Below are 25,366 nucleotides of genomic sequence, written 5' to 3'. Positions count from 1 at the left end.
GGTCTGTCCCCACTCTCCTCGCTGCAGCCAAAGCCTCCAGGGGCCGCCCCGGCATCACTGTTGGTACAGACTCTGTGGTTGAAATTTGCATCTGATCTCCAGAGCTGTCTGATCTCCAACCAGTGGGGCAGGTAAATGGAAAAGCGGCCAGGCTTCCTGAGCATGTTTGCCCTCCACAGCACTTAACATTTACACATGCAGGAGGAGGAGGCAAGGAGTCTTAGTGGCGGAAGCTGGCATGCCAGCCAGGAAGACAGCCAACTGTCTGGCTGCACCAGGCATGGGAAATGTATAAGGATTTTCATGTGCAGTATCTCCACTTCTGGGTGGGCATACCTCACTGTCACCTCCGAGGACCATTCCCACTTGGGGAAGTGAGCACAGAGTCTGGCAAGAAGAGCCTTCCCAGACCCTTCCACTCAGCAGCCAGCTCTGCTGGAGGAAGAACGGGCTCCCGACACCCCCTCCCACACACTCTGTGTCCCCACCAGCCCCAGACATTCAGGATCATAAAGCACCATGTCCTGTGTTGCCTTGACTCCCAGCTGGGCTGGAAAACTAGAAGCATAGCCGAGCCCAGAGAGGTGATGTGACTTTCCAGAGGCCACACAGCAAGTGGTGGTGGGGCCACTTCTCTGAGGAGTGTCCCAGCCAAAGGCATTGCCCCTTATGGCTATCTTACCTTGGCCCAGTGCCCTTGAACCCGAGGTGCTGAAGATCCAAAAGGAAAACCATACTTATGAGTTATCCTGTAAGATTTCACAGGCTGGTAGGGGAGCTGGTATGGTAGGACTGACCACATAACTTAGGGGGCCCAGTGCAAAATGAAAATGCAGGGCTCCTTGTTCAAAATTATTAAGGATTTCAAGATAGTGATAGCAGAGCGTTCAACCAAACATGGGGACCATCTGAGCTTGGGGCTCTGTGTGACTGCCCAGGTTGTGTGCCCATGAAGCCAGCTCTGCCTTAGGGCTATAAGCACAGGGTGATGATAGAGATGTTTATAGAGATTACGGGAGTGCCACGGGAAGGACAGGGCCAGGCACTAGCAATGTGGTACACAGGACAGTGGACAAGAGCGTGGACACAGAATCAAACAGATCCTAACTGTTGGACCTCTGGCAGCCCACTCAACCTCTTGGATCCTCAGGCAGGACAGTAGCTTATTGGCCTGACCAAATGCTACACAAAAAGCAGTAACAGTCCTTGGCCCACAGTAAGCACCGAGTAAATGGTGATTAGTGTCCTTTATGACTGATGGCTATGAACAGGGTGAGACGATTGCAGCTCCTCCTTCTGGAGGGTCAGTGGTATATTAACCAGGCCACATGGTGACCAGACAGCTCCACAGTGGGAGGGCATCCATCTGCTGCCGGCAGCTTTTTCTCGAGTTTGCATAATGCTGGACATTAGCTGGTATAAGAGGATGATGTTAGGTGTTAGCTAGAAGTACTTCCTGCTGTGGGACGGACGACACAATCAGCACAAGGTGTCCCTTCCGTGTCTCTTCGTCTAAGCGATCTGAATCGAGCAGTTCGCGAGAGTCAGGCGCTGTCCTAGGTGCTTAACCCACAACTCAGAAGCAGCCGGCAGAGTTCCCTCACCCTTACGGAATTCGCTGGCTAATTTTTACCACAGCAGAGCCAAAATCTCACTTTCATAAAATAACAATAACAACAATAATAATTATAAAGGGTCAGGGACCGTTAGATTGAAGACTTGTGCGTGCTAAGTTGTTTCAGTTATGTCCAGCTCTTTGTGACCCTATGGACTGGAGCCCACCTCTATAAACCAAACATTGCAAGGGCTTTATCTTCTTCATTTATCTTTATCCTCACAACTCTCCTGAGATAGGTACTCTTCATACTACATGTTACAAATAGAGAAATTGAGGCTGAGAGAGGTTTGGTCCCTTGGCCAAGGTCATAAACCTAAGTTAAGCAGCATTCATTCCTTCAAAGCGTACTTGTTGAGCATTTACCCTCAAATGGGAAACCACGGTGATTCCAGACAGGTCCACCCTCTTTCCAAGGGGAGAGATAGAGAATACGAAAAAGAGGAAAGAGAAGTGAAACAACAAAATTATAGGCTTTAATTAGAGCAAAAAACCTGGGGGAGGATGCTGAGTAGAATAGCCCAGGCCCAGATCGGTGTCTAGCACACTAAATACTTGCTGACTGACTACATGAAAAAGGAGGTCACACTGTATCATTTTTGCCAACTCCTGAGAAATGAAGAAGAGCTGTCAGACAAGGAGTGGCTGGCTCCAGGTAGAGTGAGCAGCATGTGCAAAGGCCCGGAGGTGAGAAGAGTTTGGTGTGTTGGGGTTACTGACAGGAAGTGGATGATGCCAGGACGCAGTGAGAAAGCCAATGAGTAGCATAAGATGAGGTCTCGAAGGGTAGGTAGAGGTCATATTCCTGGAGGCTGCCAGGATACAGGAGTTTGGTATTTCTCACAAGGGCAAAGGGAAGCCAACGAGCAAAGGATACAGGGCTATTTACATTTTAAGGAGATCGCTGTTTGCCTTGGGAGGGGTGGTGCGCTAATCATGGCCCCTACTTCTTTGCTGTTCCTCTCATCAATAGACAGAGTCCGTTTCCCCTCCCCTCAAGTTTAGCCCTTGGCCTATTTTGACCAAGAAAATGCAGCAAAAGTGACGCTGAATAATTTTCAAAATGGAACCTTCAAAGATCTCTAGCTTCTGTTTTGGCCACTTGGGATTTTTCCCATTAGAGCCCAGACTCTTCAATGAAAAGCCCAAGCTACACAGAGAGGCATGTGGCAAATGGAGGCATTCCAGCTAACAGCACCAGCTTAGCTTCCAACTGCCAGCCAGGTGAAGCCTCAGAAGGCTGTAGCCCAGCCAACACCATATGGAACAGAATAACTGCTTGCTGTGCCCAGTTAACTCGCAGACCTTTGAGAGACAAACAGTGGGTGGCAGTTTTAAGCCGCTAACTTTTGGGGTGGTGTGTTACACAGCAATAGATGACTGGAACATGGAGAACAGATTGAGGGAAGACAAAAGCAGATAGACATGATTCGAATTCAGAACTCAATGACTCCAAGATCCTGCTCCTATCCGCCATGCCATGTAACACCAAGGCCTCTCTGATCACTGATGCCATACGTTAACTCTCCTGGCCATCGGCCAGCCCAGCTCTGAGACTCAGGTCCCTTTTCTCTCCAGCTCTGATATCCATCAGCCACCTCCAGGTCCTGACCCTTCCGAAGGGACCCGGCTTGGCTGAGGTCTAGGGAGCCAGCAGGGCATGTAAGGATCCCCGAGCATCCTGCCTCCACAGCCCTGCCTGTGTCTTTCATCCTAGCCCCAAAGTCGGAGCTGGCCTGGAGGGAGAGCTTCCTTCCTCCCCTGGCCCTGGGGAGCTGGCCGCTGCCCTACCAGCTCTCCCCTGCACTCAGACGTGACTCACTGACCTTTACGAGCCTGAGACTTGATGGGCCTGGTGTTTTATTAACCTAATAAAAAGGCAGCCTGGTTCAGGGGCTTAACATTTCTGGAGAGAGGAAGTCTCTTCCCCCCGGGCATTGGGAAGAAGAAATACTATCTTGGGCCCAGCTCCCCCAGCACTGCTTTCTGGGACCTCTTATAGGGAGGCAAAGAGCAATTCATTGTATTCCCCATCAAACAGCAGCAGCAAGCCACAAAGCTTAATTTAATTTTGTAATCAGTGAAAGCGCAGGCAGAGGAAGACTTCTCACTGTTTTTTCCACTTTGCTTTTTAATAGGATATCTGACAGCACACATAATACAGTGGCTTTATGCAATAAAGAATGTGTGTGTGCACGCACGCACACACACACACACACACACACACACACTGCAAGGCAGCTACGGGAGAGAGGAAAGGATCTGAGTTTTGGAGGCCCCAAACCTTCTCCCTTGCTCATTTTGTAGCTTTTGAATAAGTCACTTCACTTCTCGGTGCCTCTTTAGCTAACAAAGGCATTTTTCTTATCTTTCTTAGATTTAGTGAAAATAATCTTAATATAAGTGCTAAGGAAAGTGCAGAGTCTTAGTAACAGGCCTCATAGTGGCTACTGTTAGCATTTCATATATATAAATATATGAAATATAATATATTAAATACATATATAAATAATATAAATATATATATGTATGTAAAATAGAGGAGGGATTCAAGGCAGAGAATGGTTTCACCCAAAGACACACAGCCAGTAAGTGGGCAGAGCTGTGTATCAAGAGGGCTTTTAGTTACAAGCAATGAAAACTGACTCTAAATGTCTAAGCAGGAATGATAATCTTCCAGTGGATGGTGAGTGTCCAGAGAACCGGCTTGAGCCTGAGCTTCCAAAACCACATGGCAGAGCTGTTCTGACGAGGAAGCCGCCTCTGCCGCCTCCCCTCCTGCCAAGCACCAGGCCAAGCTATTCACACCACGGCTGAGAACTTGCATTTTGCGCACCTGGTCCTGGGTTTCAGTGCCAATGCCACTGCTGCCCCAGGAACTCTATCCTCTACCCCTGCCGCCCATCCAGAGCCAGCAACCCTGACACTCCCGCTTAACAGCAAAATGCATTCCATAGGAGCCCCCATTCCCAATTTTCTCTTCATTTTCTCAGCGAGTCTGTACAAGTGAGCTTGGCTGATGGAGACCAGGTCAACTGCCAACTCTCTGGCTACAAAGGGGGCTGGGAAAGCAGCCTTGGAGATGAAGAGCATGTGGGCCTGGAGGCTAGCCAAACACGAGAGGGTGGGCCAGGGGCCCATACGGCCAAAAACAAGGCAGATGTCTACAACCCGCTGGACTGACACCAGCAGAATGACTTAGAGCTTGCCTTTGGCTGGGTCAGATGAGGCGGTGGCAGGAACGAGCTGTGTCCAGCACAAGGGTCTTTTTCAAGGTGGGGGTGAGGGGGACGGGGCAGATGACGCTTCACTGTGGTGGCAGCTGAGGTGGAGACTCAGGTGAGCAGTCCATAAGTGACCACTGCTGCTGCTGCTGCTAAGTCGCTTCAGTCGTGTCCGACTCTGTGTGACCCCATGGACTGCAGCCCACCAGGCTTCTCCATCCATGGGATTCTCCAGGCAAGAACTCTGGGGTGGGTTGCCATTTCCTTCTCCAATAAGTGACCACAGCTCTTACCAAATGGTTTTCAGGTCACTGTGAAGTCCAGTTAATTTGTGCTCAACTCACTTGGTTCCCAGTGAGAGAGAATATGGACTGGAACTGGAAGAGAAACGCTTTTTTGTTCATTGGGTACTTTCATTTTTGTTTTAAACATTTTATTTTGTATTGAGGTAGAGCCGATTAACAATGTTGTGACAGATTCAGGCCCACTGCAAAGGAACTCAGCCATACATACACATGTATCCATTCTCCCCACACTCCCCTCCCATCCAGACTGCCACGTAACATTGAGCAGAGTTCCCTGTGACCTTGTGGGTTATTCATTTTGAATATAGAAGAGAGTACATGTTTCGATCTCAAACCCAGTAACAATCTGAGATATATTTATCTATCTGGCTATACCAGGTCTTGGTTGCAGCATGTGGGACCTAGTTCCCTAATAAGGTATGGAACTCAGGCCCCTTACATTGGGAGTTTGGAGTTTTAGCCACTGGACCACCAGGGAGGTAGAACGGAAACCCTTATAGCCCCATGCATGGAGATGTCTGTGTCCCAAGAACCTCATCTCTAGATACAGCCCTGCCTCTGACCTGACGCCTGGTCACACCCAACTGCTCACCAGCTCCTGAGCATACCCACACTTTTCACCTCAGTTCCTTTCCACGTGATTTCTCCCTGTCCAGAGTGCCTTCCCTTTCTCTGGGTGGCAAGCCTCGTGCACTCTCAAAATAATAATAATGTGCATGTGTGCACATTAAAAAATTTTTTCTATATGCCAGGCCCTGCTCTAAGTATCTTCATATGTTAACTTATCTAATACAGAAATCCTACAGAATAAAGTAAATCATCATTCTCATTTTACAAGAGAGGCAATCCAGGAACAGAGAGGTTGAGTAACTTGCTTAATGACACACAGAGGCCATACCTGTCCCCACTGTTTCACATCCATGCAGACAGAACCTCTTGTGTGAGACTTTCTAAAAGGGCTCCATGTCCAGCCCAACCTTCCCTCCTCTGGGGTCCCACAGGCCTGTTCCAGCAGGATCAGTTGCTTTCGTTTCAGTGATCTGCCTCCCTCGCTAGACTGAGGGACAGAGACTGAGTGTGTGTTATTTGCTTTTTAATCTCTGAGTCCTCAGTGCGTCTCTCAGTCTGGTGCCAAGAAGATGCTCCATGCTTGTTGAATCAAAAAGCGAGTTTGTTGAGTAAACACACAGGGTAAAAACAAATCGCGGCCAGAAGATCTTAATTACTGGAGAGGGGAAATGATTCAAAATGCTCATTTCCTAACGATCTTCCCCTCAACATCTACAGACTCACTCCTCGGGTGATAGTCTTCTGAGGGCCTTGCCAGGGGGTTACTGTCACCCTGACCCATGAAACAAGCACCCTCAACAGCAGTCACGCAGAAATTCTCTCCAACCATTGGGTATTTGGGGCTTTTCATTAATTAAGCCTGGCGACCCTCCATTTTAGTTAGAAAGAAAGGAAAAAAGGAAATAAGAAATGATATTAACATTGATTGAGAACTTATTTTGACATTTTTTTATGTGGTTCTCAAACACTGCTTTGGACCAGCTGCACTGGAATACTTGCAGATTTTATTTTTTTTTTTAATACAGATTCTTGAGCTCCTTACCATGAAAATTATGGTTCAGCTGGAATAAAGTGGGGCCTGGTGTCTGACTTTACAGGTGATGCCTGGTGCTTTCCCCTCCCAGTTAGGCTTGGGAACTCCTGTGTGCTGCACTTAGTTGCTCAGTCGTGTCCGACTCTTTGCAACCCATGGACTGCAGCCCACCAGACTCCTCTGTCCATGGGGATTCTTCAGGCAAGAATACTGGAGTGGGTTGCCGTGCCCTCTTTCAAGGGATCTTCCCAACCCAGAGATCAAACCCAAGTCTCCTGCAATGCAGGCAGACTCTTACCGTCTGAACCACCAGGGAAGCCCTGGGAACCCATACTTTATACCTTATTTTTCAACAGAATGCCATGAAGAGAGGATCGTCAGTCCCTCTACACAGATGGGGCTGCAGAAGTCAAATGCTTTCCCAAGGTCAGGCACTAGAAGACGGCAAGCTTGGGCTGGGAGAGAAAGAGAGGCTTTTGAGGGACTGGAATGCTAGTATGGAAGAAGTAAGTAAGAAGATCGGAACAATAAGAGAAGATCACATGCTTCCTTCTTCTCTAATCACAGATACCTCCTTCCCCTGGGTCAGCCTCCTGGCCCCCAGCTCCCATGTCTGCTCTTGTCCTTGGCTGAGACAATCTGTTCCAGCCAACCTTAGTCCTACCCCCCAGCCCATATTTCCCTCCAGGTATGGGATTCTGCTCTCCTGCTACCTGACGCCTGGCTGGCAGCCTCCTCCCACCCTGCTTCGTGGCACCCCCACACATGACTGCATCACACGGCTCTAGTAGCATATATGACAGTATCTTTAAGAGCCTGTCCACTGTCTCAGCTCCAAGCCTAGAGAACCCCCTTTAAGAGTGAGCAGAGGCCAGAAGGGGGTTCATGTTATAAAACATAAACCTAACAAGTGTTTGCAAAGCACCTGCTATGACTCACACCGCAAGATAAGAGAGGGCCCTGCCCTGGGAGTTCACTATCTTGTTAGGGATCAAGACACTCTCAGAAACAAAGGAAAACCCTCGTGATCAAAACATCCTAGAGCTCAAAGAATGCTCAGATTGGGGGAAAGACAGGGCTGGAACCATTCCTGTGAGCAGAGTCAATCACGGAAGCAGGAGAGGGAGTCCAACTAGAATGCTTACTCAGGATGTTTAGGATTTCAGTGGCTTCTGGGGTGGGGGAGGCAGTTTTGGGGGGCCCTTCCCCCAGCAAATGAGATAAAGAATATGAACCCCTCACAGAAGCAGCACTCAGTAGTCAAGCCCGATGCTATGTCCTTCAGATATTACCTCCTCATTTAATGCTCATGACAATCCAAATGGCAGGCCATTTGGCCGTTGAGGAAACCGAGGAGCAGAGAGGGGACGGAACTTTCCCAAGCTTGCACTGCTAAAGTAGCAGCCCTGGAATTTGGGCACAGGCAGCCTGGCTCCAGGGTCCATGCACCTGACCACACTTTTGTCTTTCCTCTCCAAGCAGAAAGGTGTAAGAGGTGGGAGGGTCCAGCAGGGATTTGGAATGGGTTCAGATTCCACTGTGGCTGCTCACTGGTGGGAATAAGGGGAACTGGACCTGAGCTGACACCGCAGGTCAGCTAGAGCAGAGAGGATCGTGCTGGCAGAGGGAGTGTTGGTTCTCCTGCAGATGGTGGAGATCTGTTGAACCAGCAGCAATAGGGTCACAAGCCCAGGGCTGCAGGAGACCAAGCTGACCCTGCTGTATAGGGTAGACAAAGGTGCAGAACATTTTCTAAAAAGCAGGGGCAAGATCAAGGGCTTGCACCCCAAAGCTGGGAGGGAATGGCAAGAAAACTGAGAGGACAGACACTCCTGGACGTGCCCCATCCTACCCTTCCCCTTCCTCTGGCCACAGCCACCGCTCCCTGCCACTGGCCAGCTGACTGCCTTTGGGCGAGTGACTTTGCCTCTCTGGCCATCCGTAGAATCGGGGGGACTGCAGAGGTCATATGAGGCTGGGGTTGTCAGGACCGAAGCCAGCAAACCATAAACACTGTTCTAATAGGAGATGATGCTTCTGTGCCCACTGCCGTCTTCTTCCCCTTCATCCGTTTGGTTGATCTCCCTACCATCTATTTTGAATCTCCCTGTAGGCTTTTATCAGTATTTTTGTAGCAAGTGACCTCGCATCATTTGCAGATGTAGGCAGGATCATAAATTATAGAGGAATGAAGGAATGCTCTCTCAGCCTGCGCCTTGGCATTTCCGCTTGGTCTCTGCCTCTGGCTGCACACCTGTTTATCTGCTCAGCGGCAGCCTCTGCCTGCTCCCTGTTGTGGCCTGTGGATCTGCCCAGACCCCTCTGTGGAATGCTGACCAGTCCCTCCAGAGGCCCACAGGCCTCTTGGCCACTCCCCACTGCTTGGTGGTCTCACGTCCTGCCCCTGCATCCCACCTTGGCAAATGAGAGTGCATGGAAAAGACTAGAAGGAAGACCCAATGATGCAAGGTCACTCATTCCATCCCTGGAAGGCATATGGGGCCTGACCAGGCCAAGCTCAGCCCAGGTTTGGACCTGAGATGCCTGAAAAATACCTAGGGTCAGAGGTCCAGAGGGCAGGTGAAGACACTGACAAGAAGTAGGGAATGACTGTGCTCAGAGAGTGTTGGATGGAGGTGCAGGCCCGGGAGTCATCTCTATGGAGGGTTATATTTGAAAGGGAATGCTTCTGCTATTTTGGTCTCTGTTGACTTGCCTAATGTTGCAAATTAACTGTTGCTAAACATTCATCATGATACAAATAATCTTAAATATATCACATATTGCATTCACTCAGTGACAACTACTTATTCTCTTGCCAGGTACTGTGCTCAGCCCTGGGGCGACAGGATTCAAGTAAACAGACGTGCTCACCACCCTCCAGCACTTAGAGTTTGAAGGTGGAGTGGAGGGGGTGTGGAGGTGCAATTATCCAAATTTAACTATAATTTTGGAAACTTGCAGGAGAGGAAGGATGAAGAAGCTAGCCTGGTCTGGGAGTAAAGGAAGTTTTCCCTGATGAAGTGACTTTTAAAGTGAAAATATAAGAAATGAGAAGAAGCTAGTAACATAGGAAGTAGGGGGAAAAGCATGCTAGCAGAGGGAACGGCCCCTGTGAGGGTCTTGAAGCAGGAAGGAGCTTAGGCCAAGGGAGAAATGGAACCAGGCCCATGGGGTTGCCTGAGACGAGAGCTGAGTGGCAAGCGTGGCCTCATCGCACAGGGTCTCAGAGGCCATGATAAGGATTTTAGACTTCATCGTAGGAGCACTGAGGAGTCATTGAGTGTTTTGATGAGAAATGATGAGATCAGACCCATGCTTTAGGGCAATCTCTCAGGCTCTGTGTGGAGAACAAATGGGGGATGGGGTGGTTTGAGGAGACTTGAGTGCAATCGCATCCCTGGTCCAAACATTTCTGTTTAATTTATTCAAGAAACATGCTCTCCATGCCTGCTCCATGCCTCTGCCTATGCGTTCATTTTCTATTTCAGAAAAAGCTACCACCTTCCATCCAGTGGTCCTAACCAGAAGCTGGGAGTACCCATGACTCTACCTGGTCCCTCACCCTCCTGCATCCATCTGTCTCCAAGTCCTGCTCTTCCATTTCTTCCCTCCATCCCCTCGGCCACCGCCGCCTCCCCTAGGTGGGTTGCTGCTGTCTCCCTTCTCAGGCACTGCCACAGCCCCTGGGGGCCCCCCTGCACTCAGGATCCCCCAGCCCAACCCACCTCCACACCAGGGTGAACCACAAACCATTCTCACATCTCCCTCTTTCTCATGACCCCAAAGACCCCCAAAGGGCTGTGATCCCATCATGACCTGACCCCGTTTCTGCCTCCAGAACCTTATCTTCTGCTTCACTTCTCCCCTCCTGACCCACCCCATGCCCGCCTCCACTCCTCCGAAGGTGCTGAACCAGTGCTTTCTTGCCTCCAAGCCTTTGCCCCCGCTGTTCCCTCTGCCTGGAACACTGCTCCCACTCTCCTGAGTCTGGACGGCTCATCATACTCCAGACCCAGGCTGAATGTCACTCATCCATTCCTTCACTAAGTTGACACATATTTATTGACCTTTAAAATGTGCAAGGGGATCCAGTGGGAACAGGGAAAGGTCCCTGCCCTCATGTAGCTTATAGTCTGGCCCTAGGGGGTAGAGCTATATATCTACCATATGCTTCCACAGCTCCCGTTGTGTCTGCACGCGGGAACGTATCATGACTGCTTCTGTGGGTTGCTTCCTCCCCGAGCCTGCAAGCTCTACAGGTGGAGGGATCAAAACACCTAGTACAGTCCTGGGCACATAGTAGGTCTTCACGTGCCACTAGATGGAGGCATCTAAGACTCAGTCTCTGCCCCGCCTGGGTGAATGTGGGGTCTCATTGAGCAGTTGGAGGAGTTGCACCCGCGTGGCTGGGCTGTGAGATCATTGCTGACAGCCCCACAGTTGCCCCTGTGCCCACCCCACCATCACCCAGAGCACTAGCATCATCCTGGCAGTCTCCTCCCAGTCCCTGCTGCCCACCACCCCCACGTATGCAGAGCTGAAGAGCCAGAGGACCCTTTTCCCTCCCAGACTAGAGCAGGGGTGCTGCCACCTCTGGAAACTCAGCTTTTCCCTGCAAAATGTTAATGAATATGTGTGTGTGTGTGTGAATTAGCCCGAATGTTAACCCACCCAGCCTTGCGTCCTGTGCCCAGCAGCGAGGCAGGTGGCTCAGCCCACCTGCCTGCCACTGTCTCCCCTCTCCCTGCACTACCCAGTGGGGTTGGACTTCTGCCCTTTAGGGGAAGAAACAGCTTAGTGCTCACCGTTGAAGGGGAGCAAAAGAAAGAAATTGCTCCTGGAGGGAGATGTGTGTTTACTCACTAAACACAAAGCCAGCTTTACTCCTAACCCCAGCTCCACGTGGCTCCCACTGGGTCACAGGACCTGGGCGCCAAAGGCGGATGCTGAAACTTCCAGCGTCCGTCTGTGACTTACGGTGCCTGGTCTCCTGTTCCACCCCCCTGCTTTTTACTACTGGGGTCACTAGGAAGCTCCTTGGCCATCTCCTACCCCCAGTCCTACCCTGGTTCGGGGGGTGGAATCCCAGGGGCCCCGGTATAGCCCACTGGGCACTTCAGGCAAGCCTTAGCTACCTAAGCCTTAGTCTCTGCAGCTGAAAATGCAAATGAGAATGCCCACCATGTAGGTTCTGGCATACACTCAATGAGATCACAGGCCCGTGGGCCCAGTACACATCTGAGCATCTGTGTCCTTTCTTTGCCCTTCAGCTGTGCCTGTTGATGCTTGACTCTGCCCCTGAAGATGCCGGCCCACCCAGGTCCCTACTTCGTCCCCAGAAGGTAGAATAGCAGGACTATGGCTTGTCCCGACTTGACCAGCAAGTAGCTAACACATCTAGTGTCCTAAGCATTTTACTCATGTAATTCATTTAACTCATGACCACCCTGGCAATGGTGCTGATACACGTTAATTTTACATTTCCCTTGGTTTAGGGAAACCAAGGCACAGAGCCTTGATTACATAACTTGCCCAAAGCCACACAGCTAGTAAGTGGTAGTGCCAGATTTTTTCTTTTTTTAAGATTTTTTCTGATGTGAACCATTTTTAAAGCCTTTATTGAATTTATTACAATATTGCTTCTGTTTTATGCTTTGGTTTTTTGGCCACAGGGGATTGCGGTCTTAGCCCCCTGACTGGGAATCAAACCTGCACCCCTGCATTGGAAGGCAAAGTCTTTACCACTGGACCACCAGGAAAGTGCCGGAGCTAGATTTTCAAACCTGAGAGTCTACTCTGAGTCCCACGCTACATCTACCTTCTACACAGAATTGGCGTCCTCTTCTGGGTATTGTTGTTTCTGTCATCAGAGGTCCCGATGCCAAGGCTGTCTGCCAGGCTTCTGAGCCGGACCACCTCCTAGAATCCCTCACTGTCTGCCCCATCCCTCCCAGGCCTCCCACCCCACAGATCAGAGCCCTGCGACTGACTGGATTCTACATGGTTATGTGTGAGGAGTGGGTGTGTGTGCAGCCTCACAGGCTTCTGCATGCCATGTGTACAGATGCTGTGGGCCACGGGGAGTAAGCCAGAGAGCCTGATGGAGACAGAGTCAGAGACAAAGAGACCTGGCTGCCAAATTCCCCTCATCTCCTACAGAGAGAGAGAGAGAGAGAGAGAGAGAGAGAGAAATAAAGGGATGGGCAGAAGCAGCTCAGAATTTAGGATGGATTGCAGTATGTGTGTGTGTGTGTAGGCACGTGTGAGTGTGTCTCCGACTCCATGGTGCATTTGTGAGGGGGAACTGTGAATGTCAAAAGATGCATGCAAGAAAGGCTGCCTCTGGGTGTGTGAGAGTGTGGCCGTGTGTGTGCTGTGCACGGGGAGGGCGTGTACATGTGGGGTAGGGAGTGTGCACCTGAGAGCTGTCAGCTGTGATAGTCCCACCCCGGGGACAAATGGCATAAGCAAGGTGGTGCTTTGAACCGGACTTAGATGACTTTGGAGGCAGGCAGGATGGGGGCGAGGGAGAGACACAGGCTGCTGGAAGGGGAAGGGGCAGCGAGCTCGCACGCTGCAGGAGCCAGTGTGCTGGACACCTTCCACTGCCAAACCCTCCTGAAAGCCATTCCACCCACAGGGTCATGGTCACAGAGCAGACCCTGCGATGAGAGCCTGGCTTTCCTGGGAGGAGCGGGGAATGGGAGGTTGGGTGCCTCTCACAGGCACTGATATTTTATTGATTATATAACAGCCTGGAGGCGATTGTGGTGGGGCCATGAAAAAGCAATTTTCCTTCCCTTCTTCTTCTTTCCTGCCAGACATCCCCCCTTGAGCGGAGGCCAGCCCAGGGTGGGCAGCCAGGGTACATCTGGCTCATGCTGGCGATTGATCAGAAGTCCCTGTGCCTGGTGACCTCCTCAGTCTCTCCAGGGGCAGGTCCTGCTCTGGGGTTGGGGGCACACCTCATGGAAGGACAGACACGTAACTTAGGCTAGGAGAGAGGGGCAGGGATCTGGTCAGCCCTCCTCTCCCTGCCCTGCCCCACTCAGGCCACAGAAGCAGGTTCCTGCCAGGCTTTCAGTTTGGGGCAGGATGAAGAAGGCAAGTGTGGGCACCCCAGGGTTGGGAGGCCCAGGCATGTGGGCAGAAAGGAGGCCCATGCCTGATCCTGAAGCCAAAGTAAGCCAGTCTCAGTTCTTTGGGGCTGTGGTTAATTCACTTGGCCTTTACTTTCCTCATCCATGCAATGGGCACAGTCTCTCTTGGGATGATTGGGAGGGATCACTTAGCCATCACCTGGTTCCCTGGAGGAGCTCACACAAGCCCAAAGGTATGTGCTGGAGGTGAAGGAAACACGGCTCAACCAGGCTGGCCCCAAAGTCAACAATTACTAGCTCACAGAATCTGAGCATAGTAAGACCTAGGGGAGGGGAAGGAGGTGAGAGAGGAAGGGTGGGTGCTCGGTCCTGGAAAGGCAGCCTGCTGAGAAACTGACATGTGCACCGTGAGACAGGAAGCAGAGCCCCGAGAAGGGCGGGCCCTGTGTGTCTGAGGACCGAGGCAGGTTTCACACAGGAGCTCCTCTTTAAAACGCATCTTGAAATGAGTGGGAGCTTTCCAGAGGGAGGGTGGAGGGAGGTCGTGGAAATGGAATATTCCCCACAGAGGAAACAGCATGTATAAAGGCACGAAGACTAATTGATACTGGTAACAAACCCTTACTAACCATTTCTTGCTGTTTCAAGTGTTTTCCACGTTTCCACTGGTTTATTCTCTTTGGGTATCTATAGACGCACCTAGTTTTATTGCACTTTGCTTTCTCATGCTTCACGTAAGTGTGGTTTTTTTTTTTTTTTTTTTTTTTTTTTTACAATTTCAAGGTATGTGGCAACCCTGCATTGAGCAAGTCTATCAGTGCCATTTTTCCAACAGCATTTGCTCATTTCGTGTCTCTGTGTCACATTTGGTAATTCTCACAATATTTCAAACTTTTCATTGTGATTATATTTCCTGTGATCTGTGAAGTTTGATGTTATTATTGCAAAAAGATTATGGCTCAGATGGTGGTTCAGTTCAGTTCAGTCGCTCAGTTGTGTCTGACTCTTTGTGACCCCATGAATCGCAGCACGCCAGGCCTCCCTGTCCAACACCAACTGCTGGAGTTCACTCAAACTCACATCCATTGAGTCAGTGATGCCATCCAGCCATCTCATCCTCGGCCATCTCCTTCTCCTCCTGCTCCCAATCCCCGCCAGCCTCAGAGTCTTTTCCAATGAGTCAACTCTTCGCATGAGGTGGCCAAAGTACTGGAGTTTCAGCTTCAGCACCAGTCCTTCCAAAGAACACCAGGACTGATCTCCTTTAGAATGGACTAGTTGGATCTCCTTGCAGTCCAAGGGACCCTCAAGAGTCTTCTCCAACACCACAGTTCAAAAGCATCAATTCTTCGGCGCTCAGCCTTCTTCACAGTCCAACTCTCACATCCATACATGACCACTGGAAAAACCATGGCCTTGACTAGACAGACCTTTGTTGGCAAAGTAATGTCTCTGCTTTTGAGTATGCTATCTAGGTTGGCCATAACTTTCCTTCCAAGAAGTAAGCGTCTTTTAATTTCATGGCTGCAGTCACCATCTGCAGTGATTTTGTTAGCATTATTTTTAATTTATTTATTTTTAATTGGAGGAGAATTGGTAGCATTTTTTGAAATAAAGCATTTTAAAATTAAGATACATACATTGGTTTTTATCAATCTAGTATTTTATTTATTTTATAATTTTTTAGAATGCATACAAATTTTAAAGGTTACCTTCTATTTACAATTATTTCAAAATTTTGACTATATTCCCCGTGTTGCCCCTTACTCATACCCAGTAGTCTGTCCAACTCTCACATCCCACTCCCCTTTATTGCCCTTCCACCCCCTTCCCACTGATAACCATCAGTTTGTTCTCCACATCTGTGAGTCTGCTTCTTTTTTGTTGTATTCGCTACCTTGTTGTATTTTTTAGATTCCTCATATAAGTAATCATCTTTCTCTCCCCAACTTATTTCACTTAGCATAATGCTCTCCAAGTCCATCTCTGTCATTGCAAATGACAAAATTTAGTTCTTTTTTTATGGCTGAGTAATATCCATTGCATGTGTATACCCCATTTGCTTTATACATTCATCTGTTGATGGACACTTATGTTGCTTCCATATCTTGGTGATTGTATAATGCTGAAATGAACAGCGGGCACATGTATCTTTTTGGATTAGTGTTTTTGTTTGTTTCAGATATATGCCCAGGAGTAGAATTGCTGGGACATGTGGTAGTTCTATTTTTACATTTTTGAGAAATCTCCATACTGTTTTCCACAGTGGCTGTACCAATGCAGCCTTCCATCAGCAGTGTACAAGGGTTCCCTTTCTGCACATCCTGGCCAACACTTGTTTTTAGTGTTCTTTTTGATGATAGCTACTCTGAGGTGTGTAAGGCGATATCTCATTGTGGTTTTGATTTGTATTTTCATAATAATCAGTGGTGCTGAGCATCTCTTCATGTGCCTGTTGACCATGTTTATTCAGTTCTTCTGCTCATTTTTAAATCAGGTTGTTTGTTTTTCTGATGTTGAGTTGTGTGAGCTGTTTATGTATGTTTATATATGTTGGATATTAATCCCTTATTGGTCACATCATTTGCAAATAGTTTCTCCCATTTAGTAGGTTTTCTTTTCATTTTGTTGACTGTTTCCCTTGTGGTGCAAAAGCTTTTAAGTTTAATTAAGCCCCCTTTGTTTATATTTGCTTTTAGTTCCTTTATTTTAGGAGACAGATCCAAAAAGATATTGCTGTGACTTATGTTAAAGAGTGTCTGCCTGTGTTTTCTTCCAGGAGTTTTATAGTATCTGGTCTCACATTTAGGTCTTTAATCCATTTGGGGTTTGTTTTTCTTTTTTTTGTATATGATATTAGAGAATGTTCTAATTTCATTTTTTACTGTAACTCTCCAATTTCCCCAGCACCACTTATTGAAGAGACTGTCTTTTCTCCAATGTATATTCTTGCCTATTTTGTCATGGATTAATTGACCATAAGTGGATGGGTCTATTTCTGGACTCTCAATCCTATTCCATTAATCTATAAGTCTGTTTTTGTGTGAGTACTATACTGCTTTGATTACTGTAGCTCTGTAGTATAGTCTGAAGTCTGGGAGTGTGATTCCAAGGTATATACACTGTTTCTTTAGGCGTAATGCCATTGCACACTTAATAGACTACAGTATAGTATAAAGCTTGGCTTAAAGCTCAACATTCAGAAAACGAAGATCATGGCATCCAGTCCCACCACTTCATGGCAAATAGATGGGGAAACAGTGGAAACAGTGTCAGACTTTTTTTTTCTGGGCTCCAAAATCACTACAGATGGTGACTGCAGCCATGAAATTAAAAGACGCTTACTCCTTGGAAGGAAAGTTATGACCAACCTAGATAGCATATTCAAAAGCGGAGACATTACTTTGCCAACAAAGGTTCGTCTAGTCAAGGCTATGGTTTTTCCTGTGGTCATGTATGGATGTGAGAGTTGGACTGTGAAGAAGGCTGAGCACTGAAGAATTGATGCTTTTGAACTGTGGTGTTGGAGAAGACTCTTGAGAGTCCCTTGGACTGCAAGGAGATCCAACCAGTCCATTCTGAAGGAGATCAGCCCTGGGATTTCTTTGGAAGGAATGATGCTAAAACTGAAACTCCAATACTTTGGCCACCTTGTGCGAAGAGTTGACTCATGGGAAAAGACTCTGATGCTGGGAGGGATTGGGGGCAGGAGGAGAAGGGGACAACAGAGGATGAGATGGCTGGATGGCATCACTGACTCAATGGACGTGAGTCTCAGTGAACTCTGGGAGTTGGTGATGGACAGGGAGGCCTGGCATGCTGCAATTCATGGGGTCGCAAAGAGTCGTACACGACTGAGCGACTGATCTGATCTGATCTGATAGTATAAAGCTACTTTTACATGCTCTGAGAAACCAAAAAGATTATTTCTTTGATATTGGCTTTATCGTGGTCATCTGGAACCAAGCCTGTGGTATCTCCAAGTCTGCCTATACTCTCATTTGCGCCATTTTACAGTTCAGGAAACTGGACACAGAGAGTTAATCAATGAACTCAAGCACACAGAACAGAAAGAGCAAGGCCTAATCAGCCAGCCGTGGAGTCCACAGAGGACAAGTGAGGCAGGCCTTGGGTGTCATTCCGAGTTTAAACTGGGTGCTGTGACCAGCGGGGAAATAGCGGTATAAACTCTGGATTAAATACTCTGCTGGCCCACGTGAAGTGTGGATCAGAGGAGGCAAAACAGGAGGCAGGGCTCATGAGCAAGGTTCACGAGGGGTCTGAAAGCACACGTACAGAATGACGATACCTTCTGCTCAGCATTGCTGCTCCGAGGCACTGTCAATCCCTTTAGCGCTGCACCAGCCCCAGAGGCAGAATTCACAGTGTCCATGGCACATGTGGGGACACTCAGACTCTGAGAGCTCCAACAATTGTCACATAACTAGCATCCAGCAGAAAACAGACTTGAACCCTATGACACTAAATTAGCTGGCCTTCATGAGTAGTCTCTCCTACCTTGACTGCACCCTCTTGGGAGTCTGACCTACTGTGTACCTGGTAAACCACCCCCGCCCCCTCATCAGTATATCAAATGAGCAAAGAATGAATAAAGGAGTCCTCAGTCAAAAGTATTGGTCCCTCTGGTCCTCAACAGTCCTCAGATTGTATGACAACAAAGACAATAGAAATGAACCCTTGTGCTTTTTCTCCATCAATCCAAGGATGATTCCTGGCATCCTTGCCGGGAATTTAATATGGAGACAAGGGGAGCTGGGTCATAAGATGGGGAGCAGAGCTGGAGGCATGTGCCCCCATCCTGAGGACTGGACTCAGGCCATCTACCACCTGAACCCTGAGTTAGCCAGACAACCTTCTCTAACTCCCAGGCTGGTAAGGAAGACACACCCAGCCCAGGCTGTGAGACTGGCGAGAATGGCCAAGGAGCTGCCCTGAGGGAGTGCTGGACAGCTCCCGACACAGGTCCTTTGAATGAAGCAAACCTATCAGAGTGACAGAGGCACCAAGCAGACTGCAATCCTAGAGGTTTGGGGAAATCTCACTCCTCCAGGACTGCTGTTCTGGAGGAAGCCAACGATGACTCGGAAACCTATGTCTGATATAATGCGTATGATGGAAGTGCTCTTTCCAAAGTATCTTAAAAATAAGATCATATGTATAAATATGAGGGAGAGAAAGAGAGAGAATGACAGATGGACGGGGTAGTCAGTGGAATATTTTTAATCCTGGAGTCAAGATTACGTAACGATGGGAAGAGAAAAACTAAGGCAGGTGGTGAGTCATCTGGAGCAAAGATGGGAACAAATCTCACCCAAAACTCTTTCCCTCTCTGTCAGTATCTGCAGGTGCTCAGATCCATGGGGCCACATCAAGGCATCAAGGGAAGTGGGCCGGCCTGGTGAAGAATCACAGTGAGGCTGGCTCAGGGTGTGGGGTAGGGCTTGTGAACTTAGGAGTGTTGGAGAGGAAGGCAGGGCCCAACCAGCCCTTGGAAACACTCATCAATTTCCAGAAAATTGGAGAAAGCCTTGGAGTTATTTTCAAGTGAGTTCTTGGCTCTGCACTGCAGACTCCGTGTTATCCCTAACTTCCTACAGGAAGGTCCTTGGGGACCCTGAAGGCTTCCATCAGAAGTTGTAGCCACAGCCTGGGAGACACTGTCCGAAGGGCCGCCACCATGATGGATGATAGCCTAGGGCTCTTCTCCAGGTCTGCAGAGCACTTGCCACAAGCCACCAGGCCCATGTGAAAGCAAGAGGCTTTAGATGGGATCCTAGGAAGCCAACTTGACTGCAGAGGAAGTAGAGATGGGTGATGGAGAAGGCTGCAGTGTGTCTGCCCCTGGGGAAACTCTGAAAGAGAACACCTTCCACTGGCCCCGGGTGGTCTGCAAAGTCATCTGCCTAAGGCAGGGGGCTGGACCAGATGGCCAGGTGAAGCTCCGTCTGCCTCTAGAGTTCCTCAGCTCTGGATGTATCACTGCTGAAAATACACTCAGCTGTCATAGGACTAGCGCCCATGCCTCCTTCCTTCAGCAGAAAATCTCCCATTCTGCCTGCCACCATTTCTAATATCTACTGTTTACATAGTATTTATTGCAGACCAGATACCATGATTGTGGGTATCATCACATTTAATCCACTCCCACCCTACAAGATATAGGTGATCATTCCCATTTTACAGATGTGAAAACTGAGACATAAGTTCTCTGGCTTAACTGGAATTTTAACTCAGCTTGTGTGACTCATGCTCTTAATCCTGACAGCATGGAACCTCATCCCAAAAGGTTTTGTTGCTCCAAGAGCTGACCCTTCCCCAGGGTTCTGCTCCTGCAATATGTTTGGCTGAAGCCAACAAGAGTTATGGGTCCAGAGAGTCAGCTGCTAGTCCCAAGAACAATGCTGTTTGTCTAGAACTCACAAGCAAGAACCCGCCAAAAAAGTGGCCCCCACACCACAACCCAGGCAGGGACCAGCCACCTACAGTCACTGTCCAGGGATGCTCTCAAAACTCTGGACTGGACAGAGCAGCTGCTGGGAGGGTGGGTGATGCAAATCAGAGACAGCCTTATCTGTCTTATCAGGGGCCACCACTGTTGGCTTCCAAGCAAACAAAGGAGCTTCTCTTTTTTATTTGCCATGGAAATGTCCTAGAGAGAGGCCAAACAGCAGGCTGTGCAGGAGGCAGGGTCTGGGACAACTGATCTGGATTCTGAACTGGACCAGGCAGCTCTCCAGCCCCATCACCTGCTGCTAAGAGAGGCGAGAACCAGAGACCTGGAGGGGAATGCCAGGGCAGACAGAGACCACGAGGAAGAGTCAAGGGTTAGGGACCACAACAGAGAGATAGCAAGCCCAGAACAGATGTGTGTTGTGGCAAAAAAAAACAAAAAAAAAAGTGAGAGTGGGAGGAGGAGGGTAAGGTGGAGCCTGAGACAGAGAATCCACTGAACTAAAAAATATTTATTGACCTTCCCCTTCATGTGCCAGGCATTGTTCTAGGTGCTGAGGATACAGCCATGAGTGAGGCAATGCCTGCTCCCATAGAGAGCCCTGTCCAGTCCAGTAACAGGTCAGGGTAGGAAAGACATGATTTTGGAGAGCAATGAGAAAATAAAATGGGGCAAGGGGATGGAAACACTGAGAACCAGGGAGACAGAGATGCCAGGGAGGAGGTAGACAATGTCATAGGGACCACGAATAGACCAAGGCCCAGGAAGGAGAAGAAAAGAAGAAGAGGGAGAAAGAGGAGACACAGGTAGAGGAACCACAGAAGAGTGACACCAGAGAAACCAGGAGATGCAGAGGCCATGAGAGAGATACAACAGTTACGATGCCTGAGAAACACTGACGGATGAGAAAGGAGACCAAGACCATGGAGTTGCGCTTTGAATCAAGGAGGCTGAAGATAGGAACAGAATGAGAAAGGCATAAGCAGAGAAAATTAGAAACCCAGAGTCAAGGAGACAGAAAGGCTGGACCAGAAACCCAGAGAGAGAGAGACTATTGCCATCACTTACTATGGAATGGAGTTTTCAAAATTGTCCCTGGATCCATGAATTCCAACCTTCTCATCATCTTCTCATTGTTACTTTTATGAGCCTCCCTGATGGGCCCTAAAGTTTGAAAGATATTTGTCTCCCAAACAATCTGCATTTCATAAGTAATAATTAATTTGCGTTCCCATTTTTTATTCATCAAAAACATCTATAACTGGCAATCAGAGTTTCAGAGCAGCAGGGGTTCACTCATGTTGCCATACTGAATTGCTGTACTTCCAGCCAAAAGCGAAGAAATCTGCCATTTGAGTCATCAGCCTTGTACAGTCTGATCACAGGTAAATGCGTCCTTTGTGTCGAGTTTTGGGGGATGCTGACACAGTTCAAAAGACACACAGAGAAGCCCTGCTGTCTTCACAGACCCCAGAAGACCCAAGGGCCCAGTGTTCAGATGACAGTCCCAGCAAGTGTCTTCATCTTGCCCGGCACTGAGCTGTGCCACCTGTGCTGAAGTCCTGGTGGAGGTGGGGTCCTTCCTGGGCAGTGCGTGGCCAGACATGGATGCACACCATCTATCCAGGTAACCTTTTACATGCAAGCTGCAGCTATTAAAATAACAGCATAAAAGCCTCCATTTAGCCATCTGGCTACTGAGTTCTTGCCTTCCTCTGTGCCATGCTTGTCGAGGGAAGATAGTTCTTTCTTCCCGACTTCCTATAACTCATCTCATTATTCTTCTTCCTCTCAAATAAGTCTCTCAAAAGCCCTTTGTTCTTTTCCAAATTGTCCAAACCAATGACTCTTTTGAACTCATATCTCTTTAGTATTTAATAATGTAGGTGTAGCCTTCCACATGAAGTTTTCAGATTTTATACTGAGGTCCAGAAAACTTTAGGGTGCAGTTAGGCTTGTCCATGTACCTGCTGGGGCAGCCTCAAGTCTGGGGTGGGTGGGTGATCCTGCCTGATGCCGGCCACTCATTCCTCTTGGTCTTGGTTTTTGTCTCTTGGCTGCCCCTGTCAATTTTTATCCCTAAAATGAGCTATGCAAATTTACATCTCTTAATGTACCATCTGGGTCTGAGACCTTGGCCATGCTCCCAACTCTGCTCACAGCAACTGCCCTCCTCAAATCATGCTTTCTCACAAAACACCAGCTGTGGGTGGGATAGACACAACGGCCAAATCAACACCCTACCTCTGATCTCCCACTCATGCATGGACTTACGCTGTCCCTCACTTGGAAAAGTTTAGGCCTTGTCAGTCATTCTGCCTATTAAGCTCCCATTACTCTTTAAGGCTCACTTCCTTCCTATCCCCTATTGCAGGGAGCCAATTAGATAACACACGTAAGATCCCAGGGGTCCTCCAAAACAGCCAGTAGCAGGGAGAAACTGATAGACTTAAACTTTAAGAGAGTCCAAGACAACAAGCATAGAGAGTGCATCTTTAAGCAAGCATGAGACCGGGAAGAAAAGACCCAATCAGAAGATTCAGAAGCCAGAGAGACATTGGAACAAGCTGGGGATGAGAACAGGGGTGAGAAAAAATGAGATACTGTTTCACTGCCATGGTCAGAGTTGATTAAGGTTCCAGAAACTCAGCATTTTAGCCACGAGTCATGGTGCAGGAGTGGGCACCGTGTAAGTTAAAGGCACGGGATCAGGGCGTGTTTAGTCTTTCAGTCATGTCCAACTCTTTGAGACCCCACGCTTCTCTGTCCATGGGGTTTCTCCAGGCAAGAATACTGGGGTGGATTGCCATGCCCTCCTCCAGAGGATCTTCCCAACCCAGGGATCGAACCCAGGTCTCCCACTTTGCAGCTGCATTCTTTACTGACTGAGCCACCAGAGAAGACTGGGGTCAGGATAGAAAATCCCTAACTGCTATAAAATGCCTCTCTCATCATGCTCAGTAGCAATCTCTCTCTGTCTCTCTCTCTCTGTCTCTTCTCTATTCTTCCAAAGCATTTCATCTTATCACCATTTGTATTTTACTTATGGTTGTCATTTGTGTATAGAGGCTATTTTTTTTCTTCTCTTGAAAGCACAAAATTTAACAAATATTGGTGACATTAACTCCCCAATTATATATTAAAATTAGGAGAAATTTCTATTTAAAGACAGACTTAAATAAATGCAGTGTCAGGGGACAGATTTATTCCCTTCTCACTTTCAACCTTGTCTGTAATTAATTTCAACTTGGAAATCTCAGGTTCATTTATTTATTCAACAAACATTTACTCAGTGCCTATCATATGCCAGGCACCATGCTAAGAGCTTGGGTGCCAAAAGAAACAAGACACAGTCCCTGCCCTCTAGCAGCCTATAGTAAAGACAAAAAGACAGGTAAATACGCGGTTACAAGACAAGGTGAGAGCCATTCATAGAGAGACATGTGTTGAGTGCTTGGGAAATACAGCATAAGGGTGATCAGCCAAGACCTTGAAGGAGGTAGTGGTCAGGAGAACCAAGGGTCATCCTTCCCTGAATCCTGAAGGACATGGGGTAGTTGGAAAAGGGTCGGAGAGGAAGAGAGAATTTCAATCAGAATGATTAACCCAGAGAAAAGGGAGAGCACAATACAAAAATTAGTGGACCAGCAGGTTGTTCAGAACGTTTCACAATGGACTGCGTGTTGGGGCAGTGGGAGGGAGAGATGGGAGGTGTGGCTGGCTGGAAGGGGAACTGGAGTGAGAACTTGCATTCGATACTAGAGCGTTTATATCATGTATCCTCATATTATGCCAAGTATTCCAATCCCTTTGAAAAGATTTAAGCAGGAAGTAATGTGGCTGGATTCGAGTGGTGAGTGGAACCCTTTCTGGCCAATGTGGAAACAAGTTAGGAAGACACTGCAGTGGTTCAGGTGAGACACAATAAAGTCCTGGGTAAAGGCAGTGGGGATGGAGAAAATGAATGAATTAAAATGGCATTAAGTATAAAGAGTCTCCAGGCTTCAAAGACTGACTGGATTGCAAATTTTCTTTGAACATGTCCTTACGTCAGCAGCCTTCCTGGGTTGTGTTTGCTCTGCCTTGGGCTCTGGTTTTTGGAGCTAATGAACAGCATGGACTCAATTCTATCTGATCCCCTGTGCCAGCAACTCATGGATTGACCAGCCTCTATATTCAAACACACAGAAACTAGTTTTTGCTTGCTCTTGGTTTTATTAGAATTGGATGTCACTCCAGCCTTTTAGTTCCTCCAGTGAAAGCCAGATCAAATTCCATAGTCCAAAAAGACAATTTTCTGAAACTAGCTTCAGGTTCACAATCCATCCCTCTTCCACTTTCCATTATTGCCATTCTTCTCTTCTCATTGCTTCAAAGAGCACGGGTGACAAATATGGCTGTTTGGACTCAATTCCATCCTTTCCTTGACTGTTTTTAACCAATCAGGATCAAAGTTTATCTTGGTTGCCAAGGGGAACCATGCTATTAGTTATCTATTCAGCCATCTTTGAAGCTTACCACCAGTGTGAAAGTTACTTTGCATTAAATTCTAAGGGAGTGCTCATTAACCCGATTATGCTAGAAGAAGCAGTTCTAATGCAAGCAACTCTTAAAGGAAACTTTTTCCCTCTTGAATATTTTGGACATATTTTGTAGAGTAGAATTAATTTTTAAAGAAAATTACATGGTGTTTTTTCTGACAAGCAAAAATAGATTGAGGAAAGAGGGGGAGAAGGGAGGAAGAGAGAGGGAGAGACTACCTGAGCACAGATTAAGACAGAAATAAATAGAGAACAAATGAGACAGAGACAGAGTGGGCAAAGATTACTTCCTATCAGAGTTGGCATTTTCTAGTTGCTATCAGGCAACACTTCGGAGATAGTCTATAGAACAGATCATCAAAGCCACTTTTTTACACTTTATAAAATACATCAAGACTCTGTAACAATTGTAGATTAGGGAAGAGGCATCACCACCAACTGTTGATCCTGTAGTTTTTCACTCCCGATTTCAATGCTTCCAAAGGCCACTGTGACTTTAAAGC

Source organism: Bubalus bubalis, chromosome 6, assembly GCF_019923935.1.
Source record: "Bubalus bubalis isolate 160015118507 breed Murrah chromosome 6, NDDB_SH_1, whole genome shotgun sequence".
NCBI classification, from domain to species: domain Eukaryota; kingdom Metazoa; phylum Chordata; class Mammalia; order Artiodactyla; family Bovidae; genus Bubalus; species Bubalus bubalis.
This window is presented reverse-complemented; position numbering follows the sequence as displayed.